The 26,086-nt window shown below is 33.3% G+C and overlaps 2 protein-coding genes across 2 annotated transcripts in view; both read left to right on the top strand.

Annotated features, from left to right (window-relative positions):
* The window catches only part of LOC127862871 (uncharacterized), a 249,354-nt gene that overhangs the window by 69,344 nt on the left and 153,924 nt on the right, over positions 1-26,086 (top strand). The gene's annotated exons all lie outside the window — the stretch shown is intronic.
* LOC127862856 (nucleolar and coiled-body phosphoprotein 1-like) overlaps positions 24,106-26,086 on the top strand; it is a 270,717-nt gene continuing 268,736 nt past the window's right edge. Inside the window, exon 1 of the mRNA XM_052402112.1 lies at positions 24,106-24,159. The gene's annotated coding sequence lies outside the window, so the exon portion shown is untranslated. The remainder of the gene's footprint in view (positions 24,160-26,086) is intronic.

Genomic DNA, 26,086 nt, shown 5'->3' with positions numbered 1-26,086 from the left:
TTGGACCACTCGGCCATCCGTGCTGACATAGTAGTAAAGGCATTTTATATCCTTTGTACATCTGTTACGTATAAGAACGTACACGTTTTGTTCTCTCTTCAAAACCGGGGCGATTTTTACAGTGAACGACTACAACGTTATAGAACGCATACAAATTTCGTTGTTTCAAAACCTGACCCTATTAAGCGTAGGAACACTGAAACTTTTTTTCTTAAAAAATACAATTGTCAATGTTTGTTAATGCACTGAAACTTAATCAAAGACAACAATTAAAATAAGAATGCGACGTTCGAATGTTCAATATACAGTCTGTTGACTTGAAACTTTTCAAATAAAGTTTTTACCATTTATGGTTTATAATTGAGAGTTAAAATCAATAAATATTTAAATGGTCAAAATACATCTTAAAAAAGCAAATAAGTGGTATTTTGAAAACAATGATTGTCTGTCATGTTTGTGGTATAAACATAAGAAAGTTCTGCATTTCGAATGATTATATGACAACGTTTTGACAAAAAAGATCAAATCATCCAACGGATCATGTGTAATATTGTTTATTGATCTGTATTGATTGTTTTAAAAATACGTTTTTATACGTTACAGAGCTTTATTTGCTATTGACAAAGTTTATAAAAAATACGTTACAGTTTTTCTTAGTATTATTGCTTAATATACCACTACGTGTTTCCGTTAGTTTTAAAGTTAGTTTTAAATAAGTGTTGATTTAAAAAACTTTTCGAAATTGATGATACATTTATAACATATATACTGTTAATGTCACGCAAGGAACTGCTCGATAACATATCAATCTTCCCTATTACGAATGCGAATGGCAATTAAGTCCTCACTATATTAAAAGATTGGCGTCTAAAAACAGGCCGAATATCACATATGCAAGTTTAAATAAAGGTTTACATCTTCATTATTGTTCTAATTCAATAACGACACATTTTTTTAAATAAAAAGTAAGTACTTAATAGTTAAACATTTTCATTAGCAACTGTATGGTGCACATTAACATAAAATAAGAACACATATCAGCTTAATGTCTTCATGTTGTAAAGAGTTTAGAATCCAACATCCTATCTTAACAATTTCAATGTCTTAATGCTTACTTTAGGTTCAACGTGCGTTAAACATGTTAATAAGAAGTGACATATGTCGGTTTGGTGTATTTTTTCTTGCAACTTTGTTATAATTGTTTCACAATGAAACCACTGCTTGTACGCAGGATTTTTGACACACTTTGTGACAGGTCAGCGTGTAAGTTGGGAAATTAGTTGAGCAATTCAGATCTTTTAGGCCAGCATTTTTTTAATTATTTGTTTTACGGGAGCACCCGACCCTATTTTTCGACAAATACAAATAAAAATAAAAGTCACTTTCGTTGTTTTAATTTACATTTCACCCGCCGACATGGTATTTTATCCAAAACTGGAAAAACAAATTGCGCAGATTGCCGAAAGTATTGTTCAAAATTTGTTTATAATACGGGTTGTTTCGTTGTGTCAAGTCGACTTGTAAAGCGTCAGCGATTTTCATTGGCTTTTGCAGGTAATACCTCACGCTATTAGCCAATCGGTGAGTATTTAACAAATGATTTTCATATTGCATTTACGAAATTGCGAACATTAACAATAACGAGACATAGGCATATTTTAATATCAAATTAATTAAATACGGAGCAGAAACAATTTCAATAAGAAAAGTTAATCTTCAGAACACCATTTGGATGTGTTAAAAAGTTTTGGGTAGGTTTAATAAATATGCGTATGTATTAACATGTAGATCCTGTAATATTTTTACATAAAAAAATCAACATCACGAAAATTTCCAAGAATTACTACTTTACATTTCTTAATAATAAACATGAGGACTGACCCACAGGTACTTGCATCAATAATCCCATTCCCCACCCACCCATATATATATTCTTTATCTAGAAAAAAAGTATGCAACACAGCTTCTGAAGAAAATAACATTGATTGGGTCCGGATGTTCGTATGTCCGTCAAAGTTACAAGTAAGTTTTAATTATTTTTCTTGACACAGTAGCAAATTAACATGCTTATTATTCTTCATTAACTTCATACATGTTTTCGAGATCACCATGATAAGAAACACTCCAAGGCCTTTGATATATATCAAACCTGCAATTAAGCAGAAGTTATAATGCCCCTTATTGTACTTTTTGTACTAAGGCATTAAAGTTGATTTTTTCGGCTAACAATAGGTACCTATCCAGGAATTGCATTTTTGGCCAGTGGGGTCATTGTTACTTAAATTGGGAAAATAGTTTCTGCACAATAACTTTACTTCAGATGGAGGTATTGTGGTTTAACTTTCATAAGTGGGATTGCATTTTGAACTGGTTTGGTCAAGGTTATTTTTACCAAAAATTGAAAAACGGTTTCTATTTTGAATTAGATTAAAATTTGTGCTAAGGTATCTTATATTTATGCAGACCTTGCTTTCAAAGTCAATTTAATTCAACTTAATTCATTTGAACAGAGTTGAAAATTTACTTTCGTTGCATGGTCTCATTTCTTGTTTTTATTTATAAAATTTCAGCTTTAAGTATACATGATCATTTACTACAGATATTCAACATCAAATATGTCCCCGTGGTAATAGATAAGGTGGCTGACAAAAACATACAATATACCATGAAGGACACTCATTATACCATGAAGGATGGATGTTTCATATTTCATTACCCATTCTTGTTAAATAAGAATTGATTGTCTGAAGGCCGTCATTAACTGTTGTTTGTATTTTTTTCCTTGATATAATTAGTTATATTATTAAACCGTATGATTGTTTACAAAAGAAGTTTGCAAGAATGGTATAGTCAGGGCCTCCCCTGCCTGTCCCAATCTTCAATCCTTTTTCTAAAAAGATCGTAACATATCATGATAATAATTTCCGGTAACATGTTTCCATATTCTCTTATTATTCATAACATTTAAAAATAGTATATGTTGCCAATCAAACAAATTGTGAAATAATTACACATGTGCATGCAATTAATGTCCAACCTTTTACTCTCTGGATTTTCTAGGATCATTTTTGCACTCTTGTTGAGTGACATTTACAAATACAAACGTTAAATACATTTCGACTTTTTTTTGTTTTGTGGGATGAATTGTTGTCATCAAACATGTTGTTTTCAAATAATGATTTTTTTTATAATTATTGCATTTGTATTTCAAATTTTGTTATGTAATGTTACGAATTCAGAGATGTTTATATGTGGGAGATATAGGTGGAAGCACGCTTGCAACACAAACTGTTGTATGGTATCTTATATTGAGTTCCTTGTAAGTCATTGTGTTTTTATTGTTTTGTTAATTTAGGACATAGTGAAAATTAATATGTATGTTATTTTAGCCATCATTATATTAATAGTTTTCTTGATCATGGATATGAATGGATATGACCATTATATAGTGTGTGTTCACTTTACATATATAAACACTATAACTCTCTCTGAATATAAAATGAAATGCAGAACATGTTTTTATAAGTTTATAACTCTCGGTTTGTTAAATGAAAAAGTAAATTTTATGTACTAGATCTTTCACTACACAAAGTTTTGATCAATATAAATTCAAGCGCAGTCTGATCAGGATCCAAAGTGTTCACTTAACATCTTTAATAGTACTGACTGAATGTTGAACAGTTTGGATTCTGATCGAACTGCTCTCTTGGAGCCAAAATGGTCGCAATCGCCCTAAGGTCCATTTTCCTGTTACATGGCTAATTTTTTGTCTCATGATTGATACAAATTATCATGATATAAAGCAAGTCTGTTGTAAATTAACCCTTTACCACTTAGATACGTATTTTCACGCAAATGCTTTCTCTTAGATAGTTAAATTTAATCAAAGACCTTTCTTACTAGATTTAATTTTAAAGGCTTCATTTCCATCTCTTTGATACTGATGAGCAGCAAACAGCATAAAACCTGAACATACTGCGAGTTACTCGCAGGCTGTTCTGGTTTAATGCTGTTTGCACATAGCAATTTTCACTTTGCCTTTAAGTGGGAAAGGGTTCAAGAGTATTTTTTTAGTATGAATATTCCACCCATGGATGAAAGTTACAAAGTTGGTTGTTAAAGCTATTAAATAATGTAAAAAGTTTTCAATTCTTTTGAATTTAAGTCAAATGCATGCTATACTTTTTATAAACATACATATGATATACACTCAACAAAAGTTTAACGATCACTATAATACACTACACACCTGGGAAGTTTAATAGTATAAATACATATATAAAAATATGTAAACTATTATTGTAAAAAGCTTCTACAACAGTGTAATGAGATATATAAAACACTTAAAGGTTAATGCAAGTATACATAAGGTTAAATTGGCTTAATTTTAAATTTTCAAAAATAAAAAATATAATCGGTTAAGACATTTTTATTTTTATTTTTTTGGTCGACTGCTCACTTTTCATGCTTTTATTTTTATTTATCCCCCCGACTCATTTTTTTTTGAAAAATTTCCCGTAAAACAAATAAAACTAGAAATTGCGCGGCAGAGGCTGACGCGTATCCCCACGCCGCATGTTTGAGTCAGGGGCGCCCCATGGTTGGTAATGGGTCCATGCATAGTTAAGATTGACCGTATTGTCATAAGAGAAGTTCAGTATCAATTAGAAGTGAATCGGTGTAGAAATGAAGACATTATAGTAAAAGACAATTTTGGGTGGGTGTGGCCTATTATGGGCGGGGCGCCCCAGGGTTGGTAAAGGGGCCATACATAGTTGAGATGGACCTTATTGTCATAAGAGATGTTCTGTATCAATTTGAAGTAAATCGGTGTAGAAATGAAGAAATTATGGTAAAAGGCAATTTTGGGTGGGCGTGGCCTTTGTGGGCGGGGCGCCCCAGGGTTGGTAATGGCGCCATGCATAGTTGAAATTGACTGTATTGTCATAAAAGAGGTTCAGTATCAATTTGAAGTGAATCGGTGTAGAAATGAAGATATTATAGTAAAAGGCAATTTTTGGTGGGCGTGGCCTATGTGGGCGGGGCGCCCCAGGATTGGTAATGGGGCCATGCATAGATGAGATAAACTGTATTGTCATGAGAAAGGTTTAGCATCAATTTGAAGTGAATCGGTGTAGAAATGAAGAAATTATAGCAAAAGGCAATTTTGGGTGGGCGTGGCCTATGTGGGTGTGGCTTATTATGGACGGGGCGCCCCAGGGTTGGTAATGGGGCCATACATAATTGAGATTGATCGTATTGTCATAAGAGAAGTTCAGTATCAATTAGAAGTGAATCGGTGTAGAAATGAAGAAATTATATTAAAAGACAATTTTGGGTGGGTGTGGCCTATTATGGGCGGGGCACCCCAGGGTTGGTAATGGGGCCTTACATAGTTGAGATTGACTGTATTGTCATAAGAGATGTTCAGTATCATTTTGAAGTAAATCTTTGTAGAATTGAAGAAATTATAGTAAAAAGCAATTTGGGGTGGGTGTGGCCTACGTGGGCGGTGCTCCCCAGGGTTGGTAATGGCGCCATGCATAGTTGAGATTGACCGTATTGTCATAAAAGAGGTTCAGTATCAATTTGAAGTGAATAGGTGTAGAAATGAAGAAATCGTAGTAAAAGGCAATTTTGGAAGGGCGTGGCCTGTGTGGGCTGGGCGACCCAGGGTTGGTAATGGGGCCATGCATAGTTGAGATTAACTGTATTGCCATAAGAGAGGTTCAGTATCAATTTGAAGTGAATCGGTGTAGAAATGAAGAAATTATAGTAAAAGGCAATTTTGGGTGGGCGTGGCCTATGTGGACGGGGTGCCCTAGGGTTGGTAATGGGGCCATGCATATCTGACATTGACCTATTGTCATAAGAGAGGTTCAGTATCAATTTGAAGTGAATCGGTGTAGAAATGAAGAAATTATAGTAAAAGGCAATTTTGGGTGGGCGTGGCCTATGTGGCCGGGTCGCCCCAGGGTTGATAATGGGGCCATGCATAGTTGAGATTGATCTTAGTGTCATAAGAGAGGCTCAGTATCAATTTGAAGTAAATCGATGCCGAAATGAAGATGTTAATGTAAAATAACATAAAAAAATGAGTGAAAATCTCTGACCCGGCCCCGCCCCAACCACCATAACTTTTGACCCTGGGGTCAGATCAAAATTCCGTCACTGTCACCGTCGCACATATGCTCATAGCTACCATGTATGTAAGTTTCGAGGTTCTAGTGCTAATAGTGTAGGAGAAGAAGGTTTCTCCGAAAAACGTGGGGAAAATGAAAATGCTGGCCTTATTGCTTGGCAATGCGGTAGTGAGTGATTTAAGTGAGGAACAGGTCCAGGTTCTATGAATTGAAAAACTGGTCCTGCCGCTCTCAAAATCAGGTTTTAACAAAAAGACCACAGACGTCCGCCCGAGATTTATGCTAATTTGCGCCTAAACATGGAAACTATTTTCTCCATTTTGGTTTCGTTTTTCATTACACGCTGTGATGGTAAACCGTTTTCACATAGAGAAGCTTTTTAAGCAGAACAAATACATTCAATGTCAGTTTTATGACACTGGAAACTGTTTCTTTTTAGCGACCAGAAACACATTTGCATTTGCAGTGAGTGATTGCATGTTTCAGGTTACTTTTTCACCGGAAGTTTAATAAAGAAAACATTAGAGCAAAGATCTGTAATGAGTATCGTTTGGAAAAATTGCTGCAAGTCAAAGAAAAACTATTGAAATTTTGTGACTTTGTGTAAACCACAATAAATCAGTTCTAAATATCAAAGTACATACGGAAAAATATAAATTAACTTCCCTTTTAATAAATGTGTATTTTGTTTATTGTTGATGTTGCTGGGTCAATGAACCAAAATTGAATATATGAATACAATATAATTACAATAAACCTACTCAAAGTTTTAGATCGCGCATACAAACGCAAACAAACCCGTAATAAAACTTCAAAGGTAAATGCAGAATTATTCATATATACATCTATAAACGACATAATTATGACACTTGAAATTAGACTTCATACCATATTGCCTGAAATAAATGCAGCAATTTTTGTATAATACGTAGAGCGATGGACAAAAATAAATATGCAAAAGCAAAACTTAGAAAACATCGAAATTGTGGTTGCCCAGTATGATGTACCGTTAATAAATAAGAAAATATGCATATGCTCTAATCCTGTGCGACCATACGAAAGAAACGTCTGAATGTCATTGGAAAAAAGTGTTTTCGTTTGATTTAATTGCATTTTTTTTTGCTCAATTGTGAATTACTTGACGAGTCCTCTTTCATCAAAAAGGCACATGTGTGTCATACTCGCATATAAATTGATATTTGTATAAGGTATATAGAAAAGGGTGATTTATTAGAAAAACTGCTAATCACTGAAATTTTGCACATTTAAAAAATATTCGGGATGTATCCTTTTATTACACTAAACGCGGGAAATAATTTTTCCTCAGTTGGTCGACGGGTCATCTGTTTCTTTATTACACGCTTTAAAGGGGCCTTTTAACAGATTTTGGCATGTTTTGAAGTTTGTAATTAAATTCTTTGTATTGATAAATGTAAAACATTTGCTCTAAAAAGCTCCAGTAAAAAATCGAGAATAAAATTTAAAAAAAAGTAACCCTCAACAAGGCTAGAACCACTGACCCCTGGTGTCGTGGCGTAAAAAGTCTACGACTTAGACCCCTCGACCATTCTTTCGCGTACAATGTCAGACGTATTTTATACTATATATAAGCACTCATTGTAGTTTCACAAAATAATATAGCGACAACAACAGAACTCTCCAAATTATTCAATCGTTTCGCGTTGCAACGCTTTATAATTTTCAGGTTTTTAAATCGTCAAAAGATGCATATAATGGCTATATTAGAGCATGGTAAATGTTCAGTATTACTGTTTCCTCACAAATATCATAACTAAATCGAAAATATGCGAATCTGAAACAACTTTTTTTAATTTTTTTCAATTTACCAAAACGTGAAAAGGCCCCTTTAATAGAAACCCGTGTTCACATACTGAAGCCATTCAAATAAAATGCAGACATCCAATGTCAAATTTATGTCACCGGAAATTAATTATTTCCATCGTCCAGAAACACTTTGTCGCGCAGACTGGTTTCCAATGATTTGTCATTTCAGTTGACTGGTTAACCGCGCGAAACAAGTAGAAACAAGAAATATCTTTAAAAAAGATATACGGCGTTGATTGTGGTTGCAGTTAATGAAAGGTAATGACTTCAATGAATGAGATCAAAGATAGCGAATGTCTTTTTCTGTGCAGTTCTTAGCTGCAGCAAACGCAGAACGGGATGATACGCGGAGTTTTCGCGGCTTATTTTACATTATTACATATTGCTGGTCATAAACGTATAGAAACAAAACAGAAAACCAAAAGAAGAATGGAAGTGAAATTAAAACATATGAGTCAACCGGCCACACGCGAAGTATCCGTATATATTTTAAATATTTATACGCGCGTTCTTCAAACAAACCTGTTTTAGTGGTTTGTCTGGCGTTGCTATTTGATTCGATTTTTAACAGTATCGAGAATCATTGCGCTCATGCTTAATTCATTAGTCAATATGATGGCATAATTCTTGTTAAATTAATTAAAAATAATATTTATCATGGTATTGTTGTAAAACACATTAAGAATCTATTATTGACATACCAAATGATATCGCTGGATATCTTCATTAAACATCTGTCTGGTCTAAAGAAAATTCCAGTTCACCTAGTTCACGCTATAGCGTTTTTATTATGTAAAGATTATTTTCCTGGCCGCGAACTCCGATCAGCACATAGGGTAGACACGCAGCGATGACCTGTATGTAAACTCTGACATTCACACACAGTGGCCGCAAATTGACCCGATATACTAGTACCTCGCGAGTTGAAATGCAATGCATTAAAGTGAGTCTTCGCTTCCACTGCTCTCTATACTTTAACATGTTAACATGTTGACAGGAATATGGAAGTTAGTAATAAATATGATAAAATAGCCTTTAAGTGCAAACGTTCTCGCGCTGAAAATCTTCTGAAAATAAAAGGTGGACGCACAAACTGTATTGATGTCGAGATTGAGTGTAAAACTGTTCTATCTATTAAGCCTCTTCATTAGATATAAAATTGTTTCATGCTGAACACGCAGTAAAACAGTGTTACAAAGACGCGGACATGTTTCCAATGTTCTGGTCGTATTCTCAAATCAGCCAATGCAGTCAATGAAGTGTATTCATCTGTACTTGGCCGCGGGAAGTTTTATTTGAATTCTATTGGACGCTAACAAAGGTCAGGCTAAGGTGAAAAGGTGGCTTAATACAGCTTACGCCGGAAAATATAATAAAGAGTCATAGTCGTTTGACATGCAAGTAACTGGATGATTGCTGTGAAACAAAGACTTTCGAAGTATGATTGGTTTAAACATATTTATTCAAGAATGTGTTTTACAACAAAAGTTGCAAGCATCTTAAGTTGTAAGTGTGATTAAACACTTCATACACATTATATGCTAAATAAATAGGCGTTATCGATCGTTTAATTTAAACTCGAGTGTACATTGGAGGTAACCTGTATTAGAAATAATCATCTTATGTCTATATTCAAATAATATTTGATCTCTCTGATTTCTGCAGGGGCAATAATACATAACATCTTTTTCGCCACTAAATCATAGCATAATCATTAGCTCTTAGAGGGATGTCACATTAATTATGTTACATTCTCGTTCCACTCATAGCATTTCCAGTTAATATTCATTGTTAATTATGTTCGCTCATTATTTCTCGTGTCAGATCTAATATCGGTGACAAAGAGGCGGACTCTTCCTTATTTTAAATGCGATCTCTACATATTAAGTCTCTCAATATCATTACTGATCAGCTTTCTGATTGTTTGGGAAGCTCCATTCCCAGGGAAGTGCCATTACCATCATAGTATAACAGGATATGGTTAACACAATTCTGTATGAAGTGCATTTCAAAAGATGATAAAAATACAACTGTACTTGAAATTTTGAAGTTCGTCTGTAGTGTTGTTTTGCCCCCGATCCCCCTCTCGTTATACAAGATTCTTTTATTGCAAAAATGTGTTACACAAAGGTTTAAATTGTCTCTTCATTAGGTCCTTATTCCGGTTCGTTTGACTGCTATTCACTTTGGTAAAATATGGAGATTTACATGTACAGAGTAAAAACAACAAGTTCGCAGATACAATGGGTTTCATGATTGAAAATGTTTTGGATAAATTGAACAATCATAATTAAGATGGTGCAATAAGACCAATTTTATTCCAGATATGGCTATTTTTCTTTAAACGTTTGTTATCTTTTTATTTTGATTTATGTTAACTCGAACGCTTTCAAAAGTGCCGTCTGTGGAATACTATTCTTTTCCTGGAACATATAAATATGGACGGAGTTGTTATTTTTGTATTGTCATCGGCTGGGAAATATAATTCAATTACATAAAGATGTCACGTCATATAACATTCCGTAAGAGAGACAGCGTAAGCACGCAATTAATTTCCAGCTTTTGCATTCCGGTGAGAATATAATTATGAATAAAAACAATTGTGTGGATAAACTTGTGACGTTCCAAACAAATCACGTAGCATTATTGCACCTTGTGAGACGAAATACCAACACAAGAGGAAAATGGGTGAAAATATGAGTGTTTGTGATCTTTTTTGCAGTTATAAAACTATATTTTTTTACTGTTTTTGGTTTACTAGATGTACCATAAACCATTCATATAATTGTTTCTGATTTAAAAATCAGTACTCCGTATAATTGTTGCTGCTATTCGAATGGTCCATTGCAATTACTTACTATTGACAATTTAACTACTTAAGGAAAGTAAAGGTGGGATGTGTTTGAATATCCCAAAAGAAAATATCTGCAGACAGCACATTATTGCATTTGAACAAGAACTGCAAATAATAATAATTGTGAAGTATTCTTCAAATTTATCATGACACATGGAAAATAACATTCCTCTGTCCGCTATTAAAGGAATCTTTTCACAGATTTAGGCATGTATTGAAGTTTGTCATTAAATAGTTCATATTGATGAATGTAAACATTGGATCTAAAAGGCTCCAGGAAAAACAAGAATAAAATTAAGGAAAAAAAAGTAACCATCAACTGGGCTCGAACCACTGACACCTGGAGTACAAGTTTTAGATCACTCGGCCATTCGTACTTATACGATGAAAGATGTATTTTATACTTTATATAAGCAATCCTCGTACTGTCACAAGATATAACAACACAAACATAACACTCCAAATTATTCAATCGTTTCGCGTTGCAACGCTTTATAATTTTCAGGTTTCTAAATCGTCAAAAGATGCATATAATGAATATTTTAGAGCATGTTAAATGACCAATATCATTGTTTCCTCATAAATATCATAATTATAACGTAAATTTGCGAATCTGAAACAAGTTTTTTTTAATTTGTCAATTTACAAAAACGTGAAAAGGTCCCTTTAAGTCAATAATAATTCATTACACCATTTGGTGTAGAACAGTTGTCCAAGAGAAGCTTTTTAAGCAGATTTACATCATATGTAAAATAATTATGTTCATTACTTTGAAAAGTCTTTAGGATGATTTTTGTTTAGTATTTCCATTTGACTGACTCAATAACCTTTACATTTGGTCGTCTGATAACTTTATCGATATTCATGAACGTTATTAGAGCAGAATCTTGTCAGATGGCTGCGTAGCCTTCTATGCGAATTATGAAACGGATGTTTATGAAATTAATTTATACGGAAACAAACTTTTCCATTAAAGGAGCCTTTTCACAGATTTTGGCATTTTTTTAACTTATTCATTAAATGCTTTATATTGATAAATGTAAACATTGGATTGTAAAAACTCCAGTAAAAAATCAAGAAAAAAAATTAAAAAAAGGAAAAGAACATTGCCCGGAGCAGGTTTCGAACCAGTGATCCCTGGGGTCCTGCCAGAGTCCTGAAGTAAAAACGCTTTAGCCTACTGAGCTATTCCGCCGAGTACACAACCTTGACGTATTTTATACCTTATATAAGCAATCTTCGTAGTTTTACAAAATTTAACGACAAAAACAGAACTCTCCAAATTATTCAATCGTTTCGCGTTGCAACGCTTTATAATTTTTAGGTTTTAAAATCGTCAAAAGATGCATATAATGGCTATATTAGAGCATGGTTAATGTTCAGTTTTACTGTTTCCTCACAAATATCATAACTAAAACGAAAACTTACGAATCTGAAACAACTTTTTTCAATTTTGTCAATTTACCAAAGCGTGAAAAGATCCCTTATTAGCGGTCGCGTTGAAAGTATTGCAATAAAATGCGTTTGCAATAAAATAGTTATTGATAAAATAAATGCGATATATTATTCATTTGGTCCGATTTAATCAGCTTCAATAACAGTCCGGAATTGAAAAGCCTTATTGATTTCAAACAACTGAGAGGATCAAAGTTAATGAATACAAACAAGACACGTGTAGTTTACATTTACTAAGGCCAAAAAGAAAGTGTCCATTGTTTCCATTAACCTCGTTACAAGTTTTTTTTTGCTAATGTTATTACGATAGCCAATTTAAATAAGGATATGCAATTACTTATAGAAATCTTCCCAATATGTTTAACTTTCGTCATTGACTTATTGTTTGTTAATTTAAATTCAATTTTAGCAAATATGATCGAATAAAGTACGAATGATCGCATACTCAATAGTTATTTATTGAAGATGATCGAAATATGAGTCGCGTTCTGAGAAAAATGAGCATAATGCTTTTGCATAAATTGTCATCCCAAATTAGCCTGTGCAGTTCGCACAGGCTAATCATGGACAACACTTTCCGCTGTTATGACATTTTTCGTGTAAACGAAGTCTCTTCTTAGCAAAAATCCAATCTAGGCGGAAAGTGTCGTTCCTGATTAGCCTGTGCGGACTGCACAGACTAATCTGGGACGACACTTTACGCACATGCATTAAGCCCAGTTTTCTCAGAACGCGACTCATATGCACGTGCATTAAGCCCCGTTTTCTATCAGAGCTCTGTTCATTTGATGTGTTGACTCCCGATCTTACTAGTGACCAGTTGGATTGCAATTATTAATGTACCGACATCAAGGTGCTGTCGAGCATATACAGTTAACTTAATATGGCAAAAAGCCAGTCACGTATTTTCAGAGCATTCGAGTTAAAATTCAATTTCTCATAAATGCTTTGTTCAAAATGTTTTGTGTTTTATTTAAAATAAATTCTATAAAATGCTCTTGTTCTTTATCTAAATTGTATTTGACACGTTCAAACATAAAAAACCCACAACATTGAGTTGTTTGTAATAGTATATTCTACGAAAATCTTAAAAAAATGACCATGGAGGACTGATTACCATCTTATGATGTTATATGTTTTGTTGAACGTATTTTACATGAAACTTAAGTTTGTAAACTTGGTGTGCGCCTTCATGTTTTAAATAATATTTGCTCGATAACTTAAATTCACAATATTCTATTTGTGACTTCGTAGTACATGTATGTTTATTTTAATTTTGTCAAATGAACTTCTACATCGTTCGCATGGTTGTTCTTCCGTTACAGCCAAACCCTTCCAAATCAGAATGTATTTCTAGTTTGTTTATTTCCATAATGATCAAAGCGCTGCAGACACTAAAGGCCTGGGGCTAGATTTAGTGTGCTTGGGAAGAAGTTTAGTGACTAAACTGAAGTAAATGTAAACGGATCCACCCTCTTTTACTGCCAGATATAGTTTACATGTAGGATGTCCCCCTTTTCCCCCAAAGCGACGCGAAATCCCCCCCTTCTAAGGGCCCCGGCCCCAGTCCCCCAAAGTGTAGCAAGGGCCCTGCATTATGTGACTGTGGCATCTGATCTCGATCCAAACTGTTTGTTAATGCCTTCATAACTCTAGACAATCTAAAGCAACAATATGTTTTACTAAATTATTATATTTAGTATTTCCACCCTAACAGAGTCTAGAACTGTCACAGTGTAAAATATTCCATTCTCACATAATCTTAATTACGAACCATTTTGGGGACGAATACAAAAGTGGAAAAAACACACCTTTCTTGCTGACAAATCAAACAGTAACCATAAAGCAGTTCCATTTTTAACTTTTTAAAACATACTCAAAACTTGTAATATATGCTTTTCTCAAGTCATGGGAAGCAGTGAATAAACTGATCCCGACGAAACCACGGTCTGGTTTTAATGAGAACTGCATTTGAGAACTTGTTTTTGTCACTGAAAACTGTTGCAAATGGAATTTAGCTTACAGAATGTACTCGATTTATTCTTCAACTATCACGTGGAGGTTAACTATAAATTAAAACATCACAGTGTTTGCAATTATCTTATGTTTCTCTGAAGTGTTTAATGAATGAGTACTGGGTTGGGTTTGATGTGTGAGTGCGTATTTCAAAGACATTAGACCACTCCTAAGGCTTCGTTATGTTTTACAACGGCAAATGTTGGAACTGAATTTAGTTTTAAAATATATGGGTTTTAAGTTTTGTTGTCATCTTGTGCTGTGGATAGAAGCCATATAGTGCCTTGAGAAAGCCAAGCCTGTCCCCAATCAAACTCGTATGCGCCAGGAATCGGAACTGAATCTAGGTCGCCAAGCTTGTATAAACAACTGCGCTAAATCGACAACCTTCTATTGAATCATAGAGTATTCAATTAACTATTGAAATAAACTGATTAAAGCTGTGGTAATAAATGTGTTTGTAAAATACAGTCGACATAGTTGAATTTATTAAGTGTTTTTTAAATTTCAATTGTAAAATCAATTGTTTTGGACGCTTTTCATCACTTCTCATACATTGTAAAAAAAAATAGTTCCAGCTATGCCGTTTAAGAAGAATACAGAAAGCTTCAAAGTGGCTTATCATCTAGATGAAAACTGTTATAAAGTCATAAACAGAAAATAAGTATTAATTGTTTAATAAAATTGATTTAAAAATGCATTCTTATTGACTCAGACGTTTTCGCAAGTGTTGAATTGTACTTGTTTTGAAAAAAATCGATTGTATTACTAAACGGTTGTTAACAAAAACAATAACTTTTAAACATGTTATATAAAAAAACTAAATTGAGTGTAAATCAATCATATACGCATGAATTTCCATTTTAACGTGTCTAGCAACTTCATTTCATAGAAGCTTTATCTGTGCAAACTGCATTGTAGTACAAACACCTGGAAGATTGTATGCGGGGATTCAAGAATTCTAAATAAATATACAAAGTTTCCTGTAGAGGTACCATAGCAGCTATGTTAATGATACAGGCTCGTTTTAATGAATTCGCATTTTATAAATCTATTTAAATGCCTGCAGCTTCTTACGACCACTTATAATCGTTTTTGTCTCTTGCGATTGCTGCCACCAGAGGCAAAGAAGACGCCGTTGTACCAGACGCCGTAATACCAGCGAAATTGAACGAGTGTGAAACGTGCAATGATATAATGCCTGCACAAAATGGGATCGTCGACATGATGAATCACGGAGTTTATTTAACTTAAATCGGGTTGTGCCAAGGATTTGGAAATCAATAACACATATTAGTCTAGGCTTTTTCTTTTTCAAGTATGAAAAGCGGAAAGTACGTAAACAAATGATAAGCAGTTCGTTGCGCTGTAAATATGGCGTTTTGCTTAATCTACCACACTGTGATTCTATTAGTTTTAAATAAGTGTTTATTTAATATTTTTTTCGAAATTGATCATAAATTTATAACATATACACTGTTTAATGTCACACAAGAAACTGCTCGATAACATTTCAATCTTCCCTATTACGTATGCGAATGGTAATTAATATCTGCACTTTAATAAGTATAACTGCCAGCGCGCCCAATATCATTTACAAGAAATTTTGTAAGCACAATTTGGCAAATGCCTAAATATGCATTTTGTTTCACGGCATGATTTAACTTTTAACAATCGAGTTGCTGTATTTTTGGTGCCCATACGCTTTTCTAATGTCGCGTGTCAGTTCAACACGTTGCGTGTTATGTTAAACGTGATTAGTATAGTAATAGCTCATGAATAGTAACTCCCCGCTTGTGAATGTTAAGTGAGTTTAATTTCCAATATTGGTAAGTTTCAAATCATAAAAAGCTGAACATGTGCATTTGAGTATAATAAAAGGTATTACCGTGACAAAGGCAAACCAAGGTCAAACAATAATCCGCATTGAGGAAGGAGGACACGAAAACTCATACTTAAACATTAACATACGTCAACATATCACAAATCAAACAAAATGTTTAAATTTAAGTCGGTACCTCAGAACGGTTAAATTATAAGATGTGCGTCTAAAGACAGGCCGAATATCACATATGCAAGTTTAAATAAAGATTAAAATCGTCATTCGTGTTCTAATTTAATATTAACAAAAATAGCATCACATAAATTTGAATAAAATGTTAGTACTAAATTGTTCAATATTTGTATTAGCAACAGTATGGTGCGCATTAACATAACATAAGAACACATATCAGCTACATTTCTTCTTGTTATAAGAGTTCAGAATCCAACATCCTATCTAAAAAATCAATGTCTAAATGCTAACCTTTTGTGAAGTCATGATAAATTTATTTGAAAATTACAATATGGTTCAACGTGCGTAAAACATGTTTATAAGAAGTGTCATATGTAGGTTTGGTGTATTTTTCTTGCAACTTTGTTATACTGGTTTTACACTGAAACCACTGCTTGTACGCAGGATATTTGACACACTTTGGTACAGGTCAGTAAAGTGTAAGTCGGGGGTTTAGTTGAGCAATTCAGATAGTCTTGGTAATTTGGCAGTGAAGTGAGGAACAGATCCTAGGAATTGTAAAACTTGTCCTGATGCTCTCAATTTCATGGTTTAACAAAAAGATCACAGACGTCCGCCCGAGATTCGTGCTAATTTGCTCCTAAACATGGAAACTATTTTCTCTCTTTTGGTTTTGTGTTTCATTACACGCTGCGATGGTAAACGGTTTTCACACAGAGAAGCTCTTTAAGCAGAATAAATACATTCAATGTCAGTTTTATGACACCGGAAACTGTTTCTTTTTAGCGACCAGAAACGCAATGGCATTTGCAGTGAGTGATTGCATGCATCAATAAACTTTTTCATCGGCAGATTAATAAAGAAAACATTAGAGCACAGATCTGTAGTAAGTATCGTTTGCAAAACAGTGTATTTAATTTGAAAAAATGCTGAAGTCAATGAAAAACTATTGCAATGGTGTGACTTTGTGTAAACCGCAATAATCAGTTATAAATAAGAAAGTACATACGGCAAAATATGTATTATCTTCCCTTTAAATAAATTTATATTCTGCTTCTTGTTGATGTTGCTGGGTCAATTAACCGAAATTGATTATATGAATACAATATAATTACAATAAACCTACTCGAAAACATACGCAAACAAAACAGTGATTTAACTTCAAAAGTAAATTCAGAATTATTCATATTTACATGTACAAACGTTATAATTATGACACTTGAAATAAGACTGCCATATTGCCTGAAATAATTGCGGCAACTTGTGTATAATGCGTAGAGAGATGGACAAAAGTTAATATGCAAAAGCAATACTTGAACATCATCAAAATTGTGGTTGCCCAAGTATGATGTACCGTTAATAAATAAAACAAAAATATCCATATGCTCTAATTCTGTGCGACCATACGAAAGAAACGTCTGAATGTCATTGGTAAAAAGTGTTTTTGTTTGATTTAAGTGGATTATTTTTTCTCCATTGTGAATTACTTGACGAGTCCTCTTTCACCAAACAGGCACATGCGTGTGTCATTCTCGCATATAAATTGATATGTGTATAAAGTATATTACAAAATGTGATTTATTACAAAAACTGCTAATCACCGAAATTTTGCGCATTAAAAAATTTCGCGTTGTATCCTTATATTACACTTAACGCGGGAAATAATTTCCCTCAGTTGGTCGACGGGTCATCTGTTTCTTTATTACACGCTTTAATGGAAACCCGTGTTCACATACTGAAGCCATTCAAATAAAATGCAGACATCCAATGTCAATTTTATGTCACCGGAAATTAATTATTTCCATCGTCCAGAAACACTTTGTCGCGCAGACTGGTTTCCAATGATTTGTCATTTCAGTTGACTGCTTAACAGCGCGAAACAAGTAGAAAATATATAATAAAGAGTCATAGTAGTTTGACATGCAAATAACTGGAAAATTGCTTTGAAACAAAGACTTTTGAAGTGTGATAGGTTTAAACATATTTATTCTAAAATGTATTGTACATCATAAGTTACAAGCATCTAAAGTTGTACGTGTGATTAAACACTAAATTCAAAGTGTATGAAGTGTGATAAAACACTTCAAACAAATTATATGTTAAAAAAAATAGGTGTATCCGATCGTTTTAATTGAACTCGAGTGTACATTGAAGGTCAACGGTATTATAATAAAAAAAAAATATTAATCGTATGTCTATATTTAAATAATATTAGCTATTTCTGATTTCTGCAGAAGCAATAATCCATAACATCTTTTCGTTGTCTAATTTGTTTTCCACTCAATTATAGCATATTCATTAGCTCTTTCTTAGAGAGCTGTCACATTAATTATGTTACATTATTGTTCCACCCATAACATTTCCAGTTAATATTCATTGTTAATGTTCGCTCATTATTTCTCGTGACATATCTAATCTCGGTGACAAAGAGGCGATCTCTACATTATATGTCTCACAATATTATTTTACTGATCAGCTTTCTGATTTTTTGGGAAGTGTCATGCTAATTATAATATAACAGGATATGGTTAACACACTTCTGTACGAAGTGTATTTCAAAAGATAATAAAAATGAAACTGTACTTGAAGTGTGTGTGTAGTGTTGTTTCCCCCCCCCCCCTCCCCTTTAGATAGTTATACAACATTCTTTTATTGCAAGAATGTGTTACACAAAGGTTTAAATTGTCTCTTGATTAGATCTTTATTCCGGTTCGTTTGATTGCTATGCACTTTGGTAAAATGTGGAGATTTTCATGCACGTTAGCAGATACGATCGTTTTAATTATTGACCATTGTGGGGAAATGTTGAACAATCATAATTAAGATTGGGCAATTAGACCAATTTTATTCCAGATATGTCTATTTTTCTTTTAACGAATGTTATCTTTCTATTTTGATAAAAGTTAACTCGAACGCTTTAAACAGTGCCTTCTATGTAAAAATATTATTTTCCTGGAAGATGTAAATATTGACCGAGTTGTAATTTGTGTATTGTCATCGGCTTGGAGATTTAATTCAATTACATAAAGATGTCACGTCATATTACATTCCATAAGAGAGCGTTAGCAAGCAATTAATTTCCAGCTTTTGCATTCCGGTGAGAATATAATTATGAATTAAAAACATGATAGCACCTTGTGAGACGAAATACCAACAATAGAGGAAAATGGGTGAACATAGGATTGTTTATGATCTTTTGATGAAGTTATGAAACTATATTTTTCACTGTTTTGGTTTACTAGATGTAACATCAACCATTTATATAATTGTTTTTGATTTAAAAATCAGTGCCTCTTATTAATTATTGTTGCTGCTATTTGAATGGTTTATTACAATTACTCACTATTGAACATTAAACTTACTAAGGAAAATATAGATAGGATGTGTTTGAATTTCTCATGGGAATATCTATGCAGACATCAAATAATTACATTTGAACAAGAACTGCATTTAATAATAATGGTTATGTATTCTTAAAATGTATCATGACACATGGAAAAAACGTCCTTCTGTCCCCCATTTAGTTCAAATTTATTGATTACACCCTTAAGTGTAAAACAGTTGTCAAAGTCAAGATTTTTAAGCAGATTTACATCCAATGTAAAATATTTATGTTCACGTTGTTCATTACTTAGAAAAGAATGATTTTGTTCAGTATTTCCATTTAACTGACTCAATAACCACTACTTTTGGTAGTCCGAAAACTTTATTGATATTCATGAACGTAACTAGAGCTGCATATCCGGAAATTTCTTAACAATCCACAAATTAAAATCGATCCTTGGTTTTAAAACGCCAAATTACTGTGTCTTTAACTGATTTATTTACTTCAGTACTATTTTTAAGTATTGGCTTCTAATATAGTAATTCGAAAGAGCAGCGACCTCTTGGTATTTAAATATGAATGGGCAACATTGCAGAATCCTGTCAGATGACTGCGTAGCTTTTTATGCAAATTCTAAAGCGGATGTATATGGAAATAATACTTGGTACAATGTATCTTTGTATTTTGTATTCAACTATTGTTTCTGAGTGGATTAAAGTATCATGTTAGTTTCTTTGATCAGTCTAAGATGTGCGCACGATCATTAAAATTCTCTTATTTATGTTCAGTCGTAAACGCCAATTAACGGTAGTTCCCTTTTATGGCCTGTATTTATAGGGAAAAAACTTGTCCATTAACATATTAGCGATCGCGTTGAATGTATTGCAATACAATGTGTTTTCAATAAAATGGTTATTGATAAAAGAAATGCCACATTTTATTCATGTGGTCCGCTTTAATCAGCTTCAATAACAGTCCGGAATGGAAAAAGTCTTATTGATTTCAAACAACTGAGAGGATCAAAGTTAATGAATACAATCAAGACGCGTGAAGTTTGCATTTACTAAGGACAAAAAGAAAGTGTCCCTTGTTTCCACTAGCATCGTTACAAGTTTGTTTTCGCTAATGTTTTTACGATAGCCAATTTAAATAAGATTATGCAATTATTTATAGAAATCTTCATAATATATGTTTAACATTCTTATTGACTTATTGTTTGTTAATTTAAATTCCATTTTAGCAAATATGATCGAATAAAGTACGAATGATCGAATTTCAATAGTTATTTAGTAAGATGATCGAAATATGAGTCGCGTTCGGAAAAAATGGGCATAATGCTTGTGCGTAAATTGTCATGCCAGATTAGCCTGTGCAGTTCTCACATGCTAATAAGGCTCGATTGGTTATTTTCGGCTCGGGTACTACTTACATATACCCGGGGTACTCTTAAGTAGACTTACATGTACCCCGGGTACGGTAAATATTCTAAAACGTACCCGTTTTTAACGCTAAATCGGTCGTTGTCGGCATTTTTTTTTATTAATTATGTTATTTATGTTATTTTTTCTGCTAAATGGCCTCTATATTATCGAAACTAATACTCAAAAAGCATGTCGATGCAGTTTTTTTTAGAGAAGTTTGTTTAAGATAAACAACATCGTTTTACGATAATCGGTAGCGCGTTTTACGACATCGTATTTCGGGCGGGAATACAACTCGGGTACAGTCTAATATCGACCGGATACGTTTAAGTATATTTACCGTACCCGGGGTACTTGTAAGTATACTTAAGAGTACCCGGGGTACATGTAAGTAGTACCCGAGCCGACAATGACCAAATCGAGCGCTAATAAGGGACGACACTTTCCGCTTTTATGACATTTTTCGTTTAAATGAAGTCTCTTCTTAGCAAAAATCCAATTAAGGCGGAAAGTGTCGTTCCTGATTAGCCTGTGCGGACTGCACAGGCGTATCTGGGACGACTCTTTACGCACATGCATTAAGCCCAGTTTTCTCAGAACGCGACTTATATGCACTTGCATTAAGCCCCGTTTTCTATCAGAGCTCTGTTCATTTAATGCGTTGACTCTCGATCTTACTATTGACCAGTTGGATTGCAATTATTAATTGAACGACATTTAAAGTGTTATTGTCTTATCGAGCATATACAGTTAACTTAATATGGCAAAAAGCAGCCACGTATTTTAAGAGCATTCGTGCTAAAATTCAATTTCTCATAAAAGCTTTGTTCAAAATGTATTGTGTTTTATTTAAAATAGATTCTATAAAATGCTGGTGTTCCTTATCTTAATTGTGTTTGACACATTCAGACATACAAAATAACACATTGATTTGTTTGTCATAGTATATTATTTGAAAATCTTTAAAAAAATATACATACTATTTGCTCGATTACTTTAATTCAAAATATTCGATTTGTGACTTCGTAGTATTTTTTTGTTTTCATTTTGTCATATGAACTTCTTTATCGTTCTTATTCAGTTTTTCCGTTACAGCTAAACCATTCTAAATCAGAATGGATTTCTAGTTTGTTTATTTCCCTAAATGAAAATGTAATTAAAACATTTACCAATATAAATAGACCTTTTCTTTACAAGATCTGTCGAATGACGTCACGCGAACATGCACAGTTTCATTCCAAAAGGCAATGGTTCGGTCGTCACAATACCGGAAAGATAGGGTTTTTCTTCGAATGCTCTGCCGCCCCCATCCCACACCCCTCTCAAACACCACCCTCACGCAGCACATGGCCAAACCAAAATTGAATGTTTCTCATTAAGATCAGATACTGTCCAAGCGGTTACGAACTTGCAACATATTGTTCATAGACCACAGATGGAAGAGTGTTGTCTCGTCAATTCGCATAATTTATCATATTTCAATGTCTTCTCGCGGAAGATTTACATATGTAACGTGTTGTGGCAATTCACATTCATCTGTCTTGCACATATTAAGAGAAAATATATAGCTTGATCCTTTTTCATATTAAATATTGAATGACAAATATATGTTTATTATTTTATATCAAGTTTGCTGCAAAGCATTATATGATTGCGAGTTAAATACATCAACATTCGTTTATGTTACGTATAAAGATTGTCCGTAACCTAAATGAACGAACCAATATAGTTTAAACAAGAAATTCTCCATGCCCATGGGGCCTGTACTATTAAGGAAAAGAAAAAATGTGAATATTAAATGAAATAACATACATGTATCCTTTGTAATCACTAGACTAGAACTCATCGAACCAAACACAAAATTAAGGAACTCATTTTGCATCACGGTAAGTTTGAAGACATTTTTTTCAGTTTTTAGTTAATGATTTACTATTGTGTCGACAAATGTCAAAGGAAATATAAACATCACATGCACATATTGGCATGCACTTCCGTATTATGCATATGGTTTCTTTTACTTATATTATGACTTATCCATTTAATATCTTGCCACTTTCTTCCATTAATAATAATCATTACAGGTCTGACAGCAATATTATCAAGATTTATAATAATCCTTTTTATTATATATAGTAGTATTTTGTATACTCTTTTACAATAAAAGTGATGAATAATTGAATTTCACCTTGTAATATTATCCCTTACTCTCATAGTATCGGTCCTCCAAATAGTATCGTGCCTTAAACGACAAACCTTCAAGTAGTGCTCGAAGTTAATGTTTTTCAATTTTTAGAAGTTGTAATTTATTTGAAGGTTATCCATGACTATTACGACGATTCTTCTCATGATTGCCGGTGTTCTTTGGAAAGTAGATCATGGTTATTCCAGGGTGATGCTATGATTTTTAGTTACGTAACACACAATTATGTTCGTTTGTTTATGAACTAATACTAGCTTTTAATTATCAAATGCTTTATATGCCGCTTATTGTTTTAATAAAATGTAATAATATTTAAGAAAAACATGAGTAAGAGTTTCGTGTTTCCATGAAGTTACTTTTTTAGAACAAGCACATACTCATAGTATCAGAATTAAGGGCCGATACTATAACTATGTTACAATTGTACATGGAAAAGATGGAGCTAAGTCCAGCCGGTATTTTGTCAAATCATTGCCGATTAAAATGCAGTTTCGTTGTTATGTCAAATATTAAACATTTAACTATAGATTGACGTATGACAAATGCGCGTTTTTTTGTATTTATTCACTTCCAAAATTCGTATGTATTCTTAAGACGGCCGATACAACGGGTAGAAATGCTATGTATCGAATGCTCATGGTTTGGAGTCTCACTTGACACTAATGTTTATGACGAACCCTTTTTATTTAATGAACTGTATTTTTATATGCAATTGGTACTTAATATGAAGATTAATATTAAATCTTAGTTTCGTGTTATTGTTTCGCGTGGTTTGTTATAACGATGTCGATTCGATAAGAAATTAAATGTCTCTTTTTTGCCGTTTTGACAAGACCGACCTGACCTGCAAGCGTCTACATGATTTGTTTACAAATGGCGGTTGCAGGTACGCACAATTTACTATCTCTTGTTCATTTTAACAAGTTTGGGGTTGTTCTTTTGCTTTATCATCGGGTTATGATGTAAAATTCCTTATTAAATGTATTAATATGTGTGTATTTGTATTGAACTGTATTTTACAAATGCATATGAAAGAACTAAAATTTTACAACGATGCATGTCATTTCATGATTTTTTTAAACAAAATTTTCGATTAAGTGATAGTATGTGCATTTTGACTGTTGAATTGAGCTGAAAAGAATAAACAGGTCAAACTAGTTAGTTAAGAAAATTATCTGCAACTCATCTTGCTACCAGTTGTTTATAAAAAATATATATTATAATCAATATTTTACTTGACACACCCAGTCCTCTAAGTCTAAGCCGAAATGATCCGTAAAACAAATATATCTTTGTGTCATATGAACGAATCTGCACTAAAACTAGATTTAGATTCACATCGTAAATCAAATCATTTCTGTCATCAGTTTTCAAAACAAAAGTATGTTTGATTATTCAAATGCATTATTTTCTCTTTCCGGGATATTGTTTTAGTATGTTGATGCTGCATTAGCAATAGACCAGTTCACGCGTGACGTCACGCGTACCTGCGTGTTTACATCCGGGCTATATTGGTAGTCAAAGAAAGATACAATCAATGGGGAGAAATAGATCGTGATCGATTAAATTTAAACGATTATATTTAGATTTTATTTTTCAACATGCCAACAAGTTGTTCTACGTTACTGAAACAACTAAGATTGAACACAATGAATAAATAGATCAAATCCAAATAAAAAACATTTACAAATTAACCATAATGGTATTTGTCTGGGCAGGGACCTTTACCCTGGTCCGGGAAAACTAACATGTTGACACATTAAATAAACATTTAATTAAATTAAATGCAATAGTTTTCATTTGATTGTTTGCATCAATCTTAAAATCGTTTAAGCCTTTGTATTCCGGTGTTTAATTGCCCCTTTGTTCTGCCTAATCCGATTATCTCGTTGATCAGATATTGTCCAGACCTAACTAACAACATGGTGTCATAAATCACACTAGGTGGCAGATGACAATCTGGTCATTAAACGCAATTGATGATGCCACCATGTCTTCATTCTGGGTAGTATTAAGTAACTAGGCATTTGGGTTGAATAAATTTACCACCGACATACTTAACAGTTGCTTAAATTAGATATGTTACATAATTATTGTACAAATTTGAAGTCTATAGATAATCGGAAATTGAACACGGTAAAGATACAAGCCCGTTTTATTTATAAAAAAATAAAGTATTTATGAATTATAAAATGTAAATAAAAAATATTTAACGTATTTAGCGGTCATCGGTCATCGGTTAATTATAAATAAGTCATTCCGTATGAAGATGTAATGTTACGGCAATGCACGAAATACATCATAAAACAAAAAGAAATTACGTTTGACATCAATGGGGGTAAATAATAATGAAACAATGTGTATATATTATATTATATATGTATATATATTATCAGTGCGCCAGCTAGAATTTGAAAAGGCAGGGTGGCTTTTTTGTCAAAGGGCACTTTCGACGCGCAGTATTTTGTGAAAAGGGCACTTCGACGCGCAGTATTTTGTGAAAAGGGCACGTTCGAGCGCAGCGGGGTGTTTCTGGAATGCTTTCTATTGCATGTTAATTTATATGTTATAAATAATTGTATTATTCCCATTATTATCAAACCATTCAAATATAATGTCTACAATGAGGATTAAAACTAATTACAATGTAATAAGAGATTTATGAATATCATATGTAAAAAAAAAAAAAAAAAAAAAAAATTTTTTTTTTTTTTTTTTTTTTTTTTTGAGGGGGGGGGGGCAGGGCAGAGGTTCGGGGGGGCAGGGGCGGAGGTTCGGGAGGGCAGGGCGCGGCGCCCTTCGATTTAGGCCTG

The sequence above is a fragment of the Dreissena polymorpha genome, chromosome 16, assembly GCF_020536995.1.
Source record: "Dreissena polymorpha isolate Duluth1 chromosome 16, UMN_Dpol_1.0, whole genome shotgun sequence".
Classification (NCBI taxonomy): domain Eukaryota; kingdom Metazoa; phylum Mollusca; class Bivalvia; order Myida; family Dreissenidae; genus Dreissena; species Dreissena polymorpha.
The sequence above is the reverse complement of the archived record's forward strand: the minus strand, read 5'-3'. Positions and strand labels throughout refer to the sequence as shown.